This window comes from Balaenoptera musculus, chromosome 19 (assembly GCF_009873245.2).
Source record: "Balaenoptera musculus isolate JJ_BM4_2016_0621 chromosome 19, mBalMus1.pri.v3, whole genome shotgun sequence".
NCBI lineage: Eukaryota > Metazoa > Chordata > Mammalia > Artiodactyla > Balaenopteridae > Balaenoptera > Balaenoptera musculus.
In genome coordinates this window covers 23,080,847-23,093,934 of record NC_045803.1, presented here as the reverse complement: position 1 = coordinate 23,093,934, position 13,088 = coordinate 23,080,847, and the positions used below count along the sequence as shown (strand labels likewise).

The 13,088-nt window shown below is 40.8% G+C and overlaps 1 pseudogene; it reads left to right on the top strand.

The window, feature by feature from the left end:
* The first annotated feature begins 11,988 nt into the window (after positions 1-11,988).
* On the top strand, positions 11,989-12,720 carry LOC118885750 (annotated as a pseudogene).
* Positions 12,721-13,088: the final 368 nt, after the last annotated feature.

The following is a 13,088-nucleotide window of genomic DNA, read 5'->3' as shown; positions in this document are numbered from 1 at the left end:
AATTTTGACAGGAATTGCATTGAATCTGTGGATAGCCATGGGTAACAGTGTCAATTTATTATTAAGTCTTCCAATTCATAGATAAAGAATATCTTTCCTTTTTTGGTAAAGTTCTTCTAATTCTTTCAATAACATTTTGTATTTTTCATTGTACAAGTCTTGCACCTCTTTGGCCAAATTTATTCCTAGTATTTTTTTCTTTGCAATTCTTTGAGAATTATTTTTTGTAAATGGAGTTGTTTTCTTAATTTCAGTTTTGGGTTATTCATTGCTGGTGGAAAGAAATACAATTGGCTCTGTATGTTGATCTTGTGTTCTTCCACTTTGATGAATTTATTAGCTCTAATAGTTTTTTGGGGGGTTTTTTGGTGTATATTTTTTAGGATTTTCTGTACATAAGATGGTGTCATCTGTAAATAGAGAGTTTATTATACTTCTTGATTTCCAATTTGGATACCTTTCATTTCTATTTATTTCCCACTTTCCTTGGATAGAAGCTTCAGTACAATGTTGAATAGAAGTGGCAAGAGCAGACATCCTTTTCTTATTTCTGACCTTAAGGGGGAAATATTTCAGTCTTTCAGCATTAAGTATGATGTTAGCTGTGGGTTTTTCATAGATGTTCTTTATAGGGTTGAGTAAGCTCATTTTTATTTCTAGTTTTTGAGTGTTTTTATCATGGAGGGTAATGAATTTTGTCAAATGTTTTTCCACTTTGTTATGGACTGAACTGTGTCTCCCACTCCCCAAAATTAATATGTTGAAGTCCTAACCCTCAATGTGACCATATTTGAAGATAGGGATTTTAAGAAGGTAATTAAAGTTAAACAAAGTCATAAGAATGGAGCACTAGAGAACCTTCAAGATGGCGGAGGAGTAAGATGTGGAGCTCACCTTCTCCCCATAGATATATCAAAAATACACCTACATGTGGAATGACTCCCACAGAACATCTACTGAACACTGGTAGAAGACCTCAGACTTCCAAAAAGGCAAGAAAATTTCCATGTAACTGGGTATAGCAAAAGAAAAAGAAAAAAACAAGAGACAAATGAATTGGGACAGAACCTGCACCTCTGGGAGGGAGCTGTGAAGGAGGAAAAGTTTCCACACACTAGGAAGCCCCCTCATGGGTGGGGATGGGGGGGCTGGCTTCAGAGCCTCAGAGGAGAGCGCAGCAACAGGTGTGCGGAGGGCAAAGCAGAGAGAGTCCCACAGAGAGGGTCAGTGCCAACTGGCACTCCCTAGCCTGAGATGCTTGCCTTCTCACACACTGGGGTGGGTGGGGGCTGGGTGCTGAGGCTCAGGCTTTGAAGATCAGACCCCAGGGAGAGGACTGGGGTTGGCTGGACTGGGAAGCCTGAGGGGACTAGTACACCACAGGTGAGGGAGTCCAGGAAGAAGCCTGGCCCTGCCAGAGAGGAAAGGAACCATTGTTGGGGGTGTGCAAGCAAAGGGGCAGTCCCACCATAGGAGCTTCTTTCTCCGTGCACTCACAGGCAACAGGGCAGCACCTACATGAGCTCCAGGGTTGGGCATGAGCCATGGCTGCTATCTTGGACCCCAGAGGTAGGCACAGACTTCTACCACTGCCACTGCTGCCACCAAGGGTGCTGTGAGCAGTTGCCTTCCCAGTAGCCTGAACAGCCAGCCACTGCTGAGGGTCCCAGGAACTGGGCCAACTACCCTGGGAGAGTGCATGGCACACCCTAGGCTGTTGCAACTTCCTGCCAGCATCTGCCATTGCAGGCACTCACTGCACATCCCAATTGTGGCTGCCATATCCATCTATCTCCCCGACCTGAGTGAGTAAGTGTGCACAAACAGCTGTTGCTTTCTCCCGCTCTTGCCTGGGCGAGGGACAGACACATGAGGGTGGCCCACATGCAGAGGTGGGGGCAAAAACAAAAGCTGAGCCCCAGGGGCGGTGCGACCAAAGAATAGGAACAGATATCTCTCCGTGCTGCTAGAGGAGCAGCAGATTAAATCCCTGCAGTCTGCTTGGTAAACCCTGCTTCTGTGGAATAACTGAATAGACAAAGAGTGTTCCCACAATTGAGGCTCGTTTAGCTTTAACAACTGTGGACTTTGAGGGGCAAGTACATGTGGGAGTTGGGCCAGGTCTGAGTCTGAGCTGGCCCCACAGTGCCCACAGCAGGTCCAGAGACCTACCTAAAAGTATTGGAGGACTTACTGGGGAGGTAGGGATTGGCTGTGGCTCACTGTGAGGGCAAGGACACTGACAGCTGAGGCCCCAGGAAAATATTACTATTATTACTATTTTTTTGTTTCATTTTGTTTTCTTGTTGTTCTTTTTTTATTAGTCTTTTAATTTTTATTTTTTCTTTTCTGTTCTTTTTTATGCTTTTAATTTTAATCCATTTTTTATTTTTTTCTATTTTTAGTTTACATTTTCATTATATTGTTTTTTCCTTTTGTTTTTTTCTCTGTTTTGCTTTGTTTTTTATCATTTTTAATAATATTTTATATTTTTCTATTTTAACTTTACTTTTTTATTGTTTTCTGTTTTTTCCTTTCATTTTCTTCTTTTTTGTTTTGTCTTTATCTTTTATTTTTTATTGTTTTTGTGTCTGTTATGCTTTCTTAGCCTTTTTTTAGTTTCCTTTCTGCTTTAGATTTGTTTTTTGTTTTTGTTAGTTTAGTTTTTATTGTTAGCTTTCATTTTTGTGTTTGGTTGCTCTCTTCTTTTTTGTTTTCTCTTTTTTTTCCTCATTTTTTGTGTATGTGTTTCTTTCTGTGTTTTTGTCTGTTTGGTTTCACTTTTACCATTTGTCTTGGGGTTTTGTTTGTCTATACATTTTATTCTTCTTTTTTTTTTCTTTTTTGCTTCCACACCATGTGGCTTGCAGGGTCTTGGTTCTCCAGCTAGGGGTTGGGCCTGAGCCTCTGAGGTGGAATAATGGAATCCAGGATGCTGGACTGCCAGAACTCACAGCCCCAGGGAATATTAATTAGTGAGAGTTCTCCCAGTGGTCTCCATCTCAACACCAAGACCCGGCTCCACCAAATGGCCAGCAAGCTCAAATGCTGGATGCTTCACTCCAAACAACTAGCAAGACAGGAAAACAACCCCACCCACTAGCAGACAGGCTGCCTATAGTCATACTAAGCTCACAAACCCCTCAAAACACACCACATGATGTGGGCCTGCCCATCAGAGGGAGAAGATCCAGATACACCCAACAGAACACAGGCACAAGTTCCCCCCCCCACAACCAGGAAGCCTACACAAGCCACTGGACCAACCACACCCACTGGGGGCAGACACCAGAAGCAAGAGGAACTACAACCCAGCAGCCTGCAGAAAGGAGATGCCAAACACAGTAAGTTAAACAAAATGAGAAAACAGAGAAATATGTTGTAGACTAAGTAGCAAGGTAAAACCCCACCAGACCAAATAAATGAAGAAGAAATAGACAATCTACCTGAAAAAGAATTCAGAGTAATGATAGTAAAGATGATCCAAAATCTCAAAATACAATGTACAAAAATACAAGAAACGTTTGTCAAGGACCTAGAAGAACGAAAGAAAAAACAAACAGTGATGAACAACACAATAACTGAAATTAAGAATACTCTAGACTGAATCAATAGCAGAATAACTGAGGCAGAAGAATGGATAAGTGAGCTGGAGGATAGAATGCTGGAAATAGCTACCACAGAGCAGAATAAAGAAAAAAGAATGAAAAGAATTGAGGACAGTCTCAGAGACCTCTGGGACAACATTAAATGCACCAACATTCTAGTTATAGGGGTCCCAGAAGAACAACAGAAAGAGAAAGGACTGAGAAAATTTTTGAAGACATTATATTTGAAAACTTCCCAAACATGGGAAAGGAAACAGTCAATCAAGTCCAAGAATTGCAGAGAGTCCCATACAGGATAAACCAAAGGAGAAACATGCTGAGACACATATTAATCACACTAACAAAAAATGAAATACAAAGAAAAATATTAAAAGCAGCAGGGAAAAGCAACAAATTACATACAAAGGATCCCCGTAAGGTTATCAGCTGATTGTTCAGCAGAAACTCTACAGGCCAGAAGGGAGTGGCAGGATATATTTAAAGTGATGAAAGGGAAAAACCTACAACAAAAACTACTCTACCTGCAAGGATCTCATTCAGATTCAATGGAGAAATCAAAAGCTTTACAGACAAGCAAAAGCTGAGAGAATTCAGCACCACAACACCAGCTCTACAACAAATACTAAAGGAACGTCTCTAAATGGGAAACACAAGACAAGAAAAAGACCTACAAAAACAAACCCAAAATAATTCAGAAAATGGTAATAGGACCATGCATATCGATAATTACCTTGAATGTAAATGGATTAAATGCTCCAACCAAAAGACACCGACTGGCTGAATGGATACAAAAACAAGACCCATATATATGCTGTCTACAAGAGACCCACTTCAGACCTATGGACAACAGACTGCAAGTGGGTGGATGGAAAAAAGATATTCCATGCAAAAGGAAATCAAAAGAAAACTGTAGTAACAATACTTGTATCTGAAAATAGACTTTAAAATAAAGGCTGTTATAAAAAGAAACGAAATTGAGTTATTTGTAGTGAGGTGGATGGACCTAGAGTCTGTCATACAGAGTGAAGTAAGTCAGAAAGAGAAAAACAAATACCATATGCTAACATATATATATGGAATGTAAAAAAAAAAAAAAAGGTTCTCACGAACCTAGGGGCAGGACAGGAATAAAGATGAAGATATAGAGAATGGACGTGAGGACAGGGGGAGGGGGGAGGATAAGCTGGGAAGAAGTGAGAGAGTGGCATTGACATATATACACTACCAAATGTAAAATAGATAACTAGTGGGAAGCAGCCACATAGCACAGGGAGACCAGCTCGGTGCTTTGTGACCACCTAGAGGGGTGGGATAGGGAGGGTGGGAGGGAGATGCAAGAGGGAAGAGATTTGGGGATATATGTATACGTATAGCTGATTCATTTTGTTATAAGCAGAAACTAACACAAAAATGTAAAGCAATTATATCCAATAAAGATGTTAGGAGAGAGAGAAGATGGTGGAAGAGTAAGATGCGGAGATCACCTTCCTCCCCACAGATACATCAGAAATACGTCTACACGTGGAACTGCTCCTATAGAACACCCACTGAATGCTGGCAGAAGACGTCAGACCTCCCAAAAGGCAAGAAACTCCCCACGTACCTGGGTAGGGCAAAAGAAAAAAGAAACAACAGAGACAAAAGAATAAGGATGAGACCTGCACCAGTGGGAGGGAGCTGTGAAGGAGGAAAGATTTCCACACACTAGGAAGCCCCTTCGCGGGCGGAGACTGCAGGTGGCAGAGGGGGGAAGCTTCGGAGCCACGGAGGAGAGCGCAGCCACAAGGGTGCGGAGGGCAAAGCGGAGAGATTCCCGCACAGAGGATCAGTGCCAAGCAGCACTCACCAGCCCGAGAGGCTTGTCTGCTCAGCCGCCGGGGTGGGTGGGGCTGGGAGCTGAGGCTTGGGCTTTGGTCGGATTGCAGGGAGAGGACTGGGGTTGGCGGCGTGAACACAGCCTGAAGGGGCTAGTGCGCCACAGCTAGCCGGGAGGGAGTCGGGAAAAGGTCTGCAGCTGCCGAAGTGGCAAGAGACTTTTTCTTGCCTCTTTGTTTCCTGGTGCGCAAGGAGTGGGTATTCAGAGCGCTGCCTAAACGAACTCCAGAGACGGGCGCGAGCAACGTTTATCAGCGCAGACCCCAGAGATGGGCATGAAACTCTAAGGCTACTGTTGCCACCACCAAGAAGCCTGTGTGTGAGCACAGGTCACTATCCACACCGCCCCTCCCGGGAGCATGTGCAGCCTGCCACTGCCAGGGTCCCGTGATCCGGGGACAACATCCCCAGGAGAATGCACGGCGCTTCTCAGGCTGCTGCAACATCACGCTGACCTCTACCGCAGCAGGATCGCCCGCATCCGTACCCTTCCCTCCCCCCGGCCTGAGCAAGCCAGAGCACCTGAAGCAGCTGCTCCTTTAACCCCGTCCTGTGTGAGCAAAGAACAGACGCCCTCAGGCGACCTACACACAGAGGCGGGTCCAAATCCAAAGCTGAAACCGGGGAGCTGTGCGAACAAAGAAGAGAAAGGGAAATCTCTCCCAGCAGCCTCAGGAGCAGTGGATTAAAGCTACACAAACAACTAGATGTACCTGCATCTGTGGAATACCTGAGTAGAAAACGAATCATCCCAAATTGAGGAGGTGGACTTTGGGAGCAAGATATATTATTTTTTCCCCTTTTCCTCTTTTTGTCAGTGTGTATGTGCATGCTTCTGTGTGAGATTTTGTCTGTATAGCTTTGGTTTCACCACTTGTCCTAGGGTTCTGTCGGTCCTTTTTATTTTTTTTTTACTTAAAAATTTTTTTTTCTTTTTTTCCTAAAAATTATTTTTTATTTTTTATTTTAATAACCTTATTTTATCTTTATTTTATTTTATTTTATCCTCTTTCTTTTTTTCTTTCTATTTTTTCTCCCTTTTATTCTGAGCCGTGTGGATGAAAGGCTCTTGGTGCTCCAGCCAGGCATCAGGGCTGTGCCTCTGAGGTGGGAGAGCCAACTTCAGGACACTGGTCCACAAGAGACCTCCCATCTCCACATAATACCAAACAACAAAAGTATCCCAGAGATCCCCATCTCAACACCAAGACACAGCTTCACTCAACGACCAGCAAGCTATAGTGCTGGACACCCTATGCCAAACAACTAGCAAGAAAGGAACACAGCCCCATCCATTAGCAGAGAGGCTGCCTAAAATCATAATAAGGCCACAGACACCCCAAAACACACCACCAGAAGTGGACCTGCCAACCGGAAAGACAAGATCCAGCCTCATCCACCAGAACACAGGCACTAGTCCCCTCCACCAGGAAGCTTACACAACCCACTGAACCAACCTTAGCCACTGGGGACAGATACCAAAAACAACAGAAACTACGAACCTGCCGCCTGTGAAAAGGAGACCCCAAACACAGTAAGATAAGCAAAATGGGAAGACAGAAAAACACACAGCAGATGAAGGAGCAAGGTAAAAACACACCAGACCTAACAAATGAAGAGGAAATAGGCAGTCTACCTGAAAAAGAATTCAGAATAATGATAGTAAGGATGATCCAAAATCTTGGAAATAGAATAGACAAAATGAAAGAAACATTTAACAAGGACCTAGAAGAATTAAGAGGAAAGAAGCAATGGTGAACAACACAATAAATGAAATTAAAAATACTCTAGAAGGTTTCAATAGCAGAATAACTGAGGCAGAAGAACGGATAAGTGACCTGGAAGATAAAATAGTGGAAATAACTACTGCAGAGCAGAATAAAGCAAAAGGAATGAAAAGAACTGAGGACAGTCTCAGAGACCACTGGGACAACATTAAACGCACCAACATTCAAATTATAGAGGTCCCAGAAGAAGAAGAGAAAAAGAAAGGGACTGAGAAACTATTTGAAGAGATTATAGTTGAAAACTTCCCTAATATGGGAAAGGAAATAGTTAATCAAGTCCTGGAAGCACAGAGAGTCCCATACAGAATAAATCCAGGGAGCAACACGCCAAGACACATATTAATCAAACTATCAAAAATTAAATATAAAGAAAACATATTAAAAGCAGCAAGGGAAAATAGCACACAAGGGAATCCCCGTAAGGTTAACAGGTGATCTTTCAGCAGAAACTCTGCAAGCCAGAAGGGACTGGCAGGACATATTTAAAGTGATGAAGGAGAAAAACCTACAACCAAGATTACTCTACCCAGCAAGGATCTCATTCAGATTTGATGGAGAAATTAAAACCTTTACAGACAAGCAAAAGCTGAGAGAGTTCCGCACCACCAAACCAGCTTCACAACAAATGCTAAAGGAACTTCTCTAGGCAAGAAACACAAGGGAAGGAAAACACCTACAATAACAAACCCAAAACATTGAAGAAAATGGGAATAGGAACATACATATCGATAATTACCTTAAATGTAAATGGATTAAATGCTCCCACCAAAAGACACAGACTGGCTGAATGGATACAAAAACAAGACCCGTATATATGCTGGCTACAAGAGACCCACTTCAGACCCAGTAACACGTACAGACTGAAAGTGAGGGGATGGAAAAAGATATTCCATGCAAATGGAAATCAAAAGAAAGCTGGAGCAGCAATTCTCATATCAGACAAAATAGACTTTAAAACAAAGACTATTACAAGAGACAAAGAAGGACACTACATAATGATCAAGGGATCAATCCAAGAAGAGGATATAACAATTGTAAATATTTATGCACCCAAAATTGGAGCACCTCAACACATAAGGCAAATACAAACGGCCATAAAAGGGGAAATCGACAGTAACACAATCATAGTAGGGGGCTTTAACACCACGCTTTCACCAAAGGACAGATCATCCAAAATGAAAATAAATAAGGAAACACAAGCTTTAAATGATACATTAAATGAGATGGACCTAATTGATATTTATAGGACATTCCACCCAAAAACAACAGAATACACATTTTTCTGAAGTGCTCATGGAACATTCTCCAGGATAGATCATATCTTGGGTCACAAATCAAGCTTTGGTAAATTTAAGAAAATTGAAATCATATCAAGTATCTTTTCCAACGACAACACTATGAGACTAGATACCAATTACAGGAAAAGATCTGTAAAAAATACAAACACACAGAGGCTACACAATACACTACTTAATAACGAAGTGATCACTGAAGAAATCAAAGGGGAAATCAAAAACTACCTAAAAACAAATGACAATGGAGACATGATGACCCAAAACCTATAGGATGCAGCAAAAGCAGTTCTAAGAGGGAAGTTTATAGCAATACAAGCCTACCTCAAGAAACAAGAAACATCTCGAATAAACAACCTAACCTTGTACCTAAAGCAATCAGAGAAAGAAGAACAAAAAACCCCAAAGTTAGCAGAAGGAAAGAAATCATAAAGATCAGATCAGAAATAAATGAAAAAGAAATAAAGGAAACAATAGCAAAGATCAATAAAACTAAAAGCTGGTTCTTTGAGAAGATAAACAAAATTGATAAACCATTAACCAGACTCATGAAAAAAAAAAGGGGAGAAGACTCAAATCAATAGAATTAGAAATGAAAAAGGAGAAGTAACCACTGACACTGCAGAAATACAAACGATCATGAGAGATTACTACAAGCAACACTATGTCAATAAAATGGACAACCTGGAAGAAATGGACAAATTCTTAGAGATGCACAACCTGCCGAGACTGAACCAGGAAGAAATAGAGAATATGAAGAGACCAATCACAAGCACTGAAATTGAAACTGTGATTAAAAATCTTCCAACAAACAAAAGCCCAGGACCAGATGGCTTCACAGGCGAATTCTATCAAACATTTAGAGAAGAGCTAACACCATGATCAAGTGGGGATTATTTCAGGAATGCAAGGATTCTTCAGTATATGCAAATCAATCAGTGTGACCCCCATATTAAAAAATTGAAGAATGAAAATCATATGATCATCTCAATAGATGCAAAAAAAGCTTTCAACAAAATTCAACACCCATTTATGATAAAACTCCTCCAGAAAGTAGGCATAGAGTGAACTTACCTCTACATAATAAAGGCCATATATGACAAACCCACAGCCACCATCGTCCTCAATGGTGAAAAACTGAAACCATTTCCACTAAGGTCAGGAACAAGACAAGGTTGCCCATGCTCACCAATATTATTCAGCATAGTTTTGGAAGTTTTAGCCACAGCAATCAGAGAAGAAAAAGAAATAAAAGGAATCCAAATTGGAAAAGAAGAAGTAAAGCTGTCACTGTTTGCAGATGACATGATACTATACATAGAGAATCCTAAAGATGCTACCAGAAAACTATGAGAGCTAATCAATGAATTTGGTAAAGTAGCAGGATACAAAATTAATGCACAGAAATCTCTTGCATTTCTATACACTAATGATGAAAAATCTCAAAGTGAAATTAAGAAAACACTCCCATTTACTATTGCAACAAAAAGAATAAAATATTTAGGAATAAACCTACCTAAGGAGGCAAAAGACCTGTATGCAGAAAATTATAAGACACTGATGAAAGAAATTAAAGATGATACAAATAGATGGAAAGATATACCATGTTCTTGGATTGGAAGAATCAACATTGTGAAAATGACTCTACTACCCAAAGCAATCTACAGATTCAATGCAATCCCTATCAAACTACCACTGGCATTTTTCACAGAATTAGAAGAAAAAATTTCACAATTTGTATGGAAACACAAAAGACTCCAAATAGCCAAAGCAATATTGAGAACGAAAAATGGAGCTGGAGGAATCAGGCTTCCTGACTTCAGACTATACTACAAAGCTACAGTAATCAAGACAGTATGGTACTGGCACAAAAAGAGAACTATAGATCAACGGAACAGGTTAGAAAGCCCAGAGATAAACCCACGCACATATCGTCACCTTATCTTTGATAAAGGAGGCAAGTATATACAGTGGAGAAAAGACAGCCTCTTCAATAAGTGGTGCTGGGAAAACTGGAAAGGTACGTGTAAAAGTATGAAATTAGAACACTCCCTAACACCATACACAAAAATAAACACAAAATGGATTAAAGACCTAAACGTAAGGCCAGACACCATCAAACTCTTAGAGGAAAACATAGGCAGAACACTCTATGACATAAATCACAGCAAGATCCTTTTTGACACACCTCCTAGAGAAATGGAAATAAAAACAAAAATAAACAAATGGGACCTAATGAAACTTAAAAGCTTTTGCACAGCAAAGGAAACTATAAACAAGACCAAAAAAACCCTCAGAATGGGTTAAAATACTTGCAAATGAAGCAACTGACAAAGGATTAATCTCCAAGATTTACAAGCAGCTCATGCAGCTCAATAAAAAACAAACAAACAACCCAATCCAAAAATGGGCAGAAGACCTAAATAGACATTTCTCCAAAGAAGATATACAGATTGCCAACAAACACATGAAAGTATGCTCAACATCATTAATCATTAGAGAAATGCAAGTCAAAACTACAGTGAGATATCATCTCACACCGGTCAGAATGGCCATCATCAAAAAATGTAGAAACAATAAATGCTGGAGAGGGTGTGGAGAAAAGGGAACACTGTTGCACTGTTGGTGGGAATGTAAACTGATGAAGCCACTACGGAGAACAGTATGGAGGTTCCTTAAAAAAACTACAAATAGAACTACCATACGACCCAGCAATCCCACTACTGGGCATATACCCTGAGACAACCATAATTCAAAAAGAGTCATGTACCAAAATGTTCATTGCAGCTCTATTTACAATAGCCAGGACATGGAAGCAACCTAAGTGTCCACTGACAGATGAATGGATAAAGAAGATGTGACACATATATACAATGGAATATTACTCAGCCATAAAAAAACGAAATTGAGTTATTCGTAGTGAGGTGAATGGAGTTAGAGTGTGTCATACAGAATGAAGTAAGTCAGAAAGAGAAAAACAAATACAGTATGCTAACAGATATATATGGAATCTAAGGGGGAAAAAAAAAGGTCATGAAGAACCTTGTGGCAAGACGGGAATAAAGACACAGACCTACTAGAGAATGGACTTGAGGATATGGGGAGGGGGAAGGGTAAGATGTGACAAAGTGAGAGAGTGGCATGGACATATATACACTACCAAACGTGAAATAGATAGTTAGTGGGAAGAAACCACATAGCACAGGGAGATCAGCTCTGTGCTTTGTGACCACCTAGAGGGGTGGGATAGGGAGGGTGGGAGGGAGGGAAATGCAAGAGGGAAGAGATATGGGAACATAGGTACATGTATAACTGATTCACTTTGTTATAAAGCAGAAACTAACACACCACTGTAAAGCAATTATACTCCAATAATGATGTTAAAAAACAAACAAACAAACAAAAAAACAGCACACATATCACACACTCAAGCCCCAGAAGATGGGGAAATGCCATAAGTCCCCCACTTCGGATGACATCTCCCTGCCTCACAAGTCTCAGTCCGACTGGGCTAGCTTTGGCAAAGGGACGGAGCTGGATCAGGAGCCGCTGCTGCCATATCTGGATCAAGTTCCAGTTTTGGTCTATCATCCAACACCTAGCCAGACTCGCCTAGCAACTCAGCTGAGAGGAACAAATTAGGATAGCTCAAAGAATAGGCCTCATACAGCATCAGCCTAAAGGAGTTTATGACCCTGGAAGAAACGGATCAGAAAAAAGGATCCAGGGGACTTCCCTGCTGGTGCAGTGGCTAAAGACTCTGCACTCCCAATGCAGGGGGCCCGGGTTCGTTCCCTGGCCAGGGAACTAGATCCCACATGCATGCCGCAACTAAGGGTTTGCATGCCACAGCTAAGGAGCCCACCAGCTGCAAATAAGACCCGGTGCAACCAAATAAATAAATAAATAAATAAATAAATAAATAAATAAATAAATAAATAAATAATAAATAAATAAAATAAAACAAATATTAAAAAAAAAGATCTGGGAGTGTGTGATCTGTATGATGGACTTTGTTTATGAGAACCCAATTTGATTTCTGCTGTGTATGCAGATCACCTGGGCTGTACAGATGACTGGCTGATGAGATCCTTCACGTGCCCCTCCTGCATGGAGACAGTTGACGCAGCACTGCTTTTATCCTACGAGACTAACTGAGCCAGTGTCTCTCACCTGACTTCAAGTGAACCATCATCTTTGGTGGTTTTGATCTGTTGTCGTTGAGCCCAAAGAGCCAGGGATTAGGAATTAAGATCATGCACGAAAGTTTCCTAAAAATTCCTGAACGGCTGCAGGGAAAATGTTGGGGAAAAGTACATGATATTTTAGAAATTTAGGGGGAAAAATAGGATGGTATTTTTATGTAAAGCCTTCACACAGTGTTTAAAAATATAATTGTATTTAGATCTTGTTATTGCTCCAGTACATAGGAATTGTGTAAAGTGTTACAGCAGCTAGGTATGTTTAAATTGTGTGTCGAAGATTAAGATAAAGATAGTGGTTGTTTTTCCTAAGTGAGATAACTT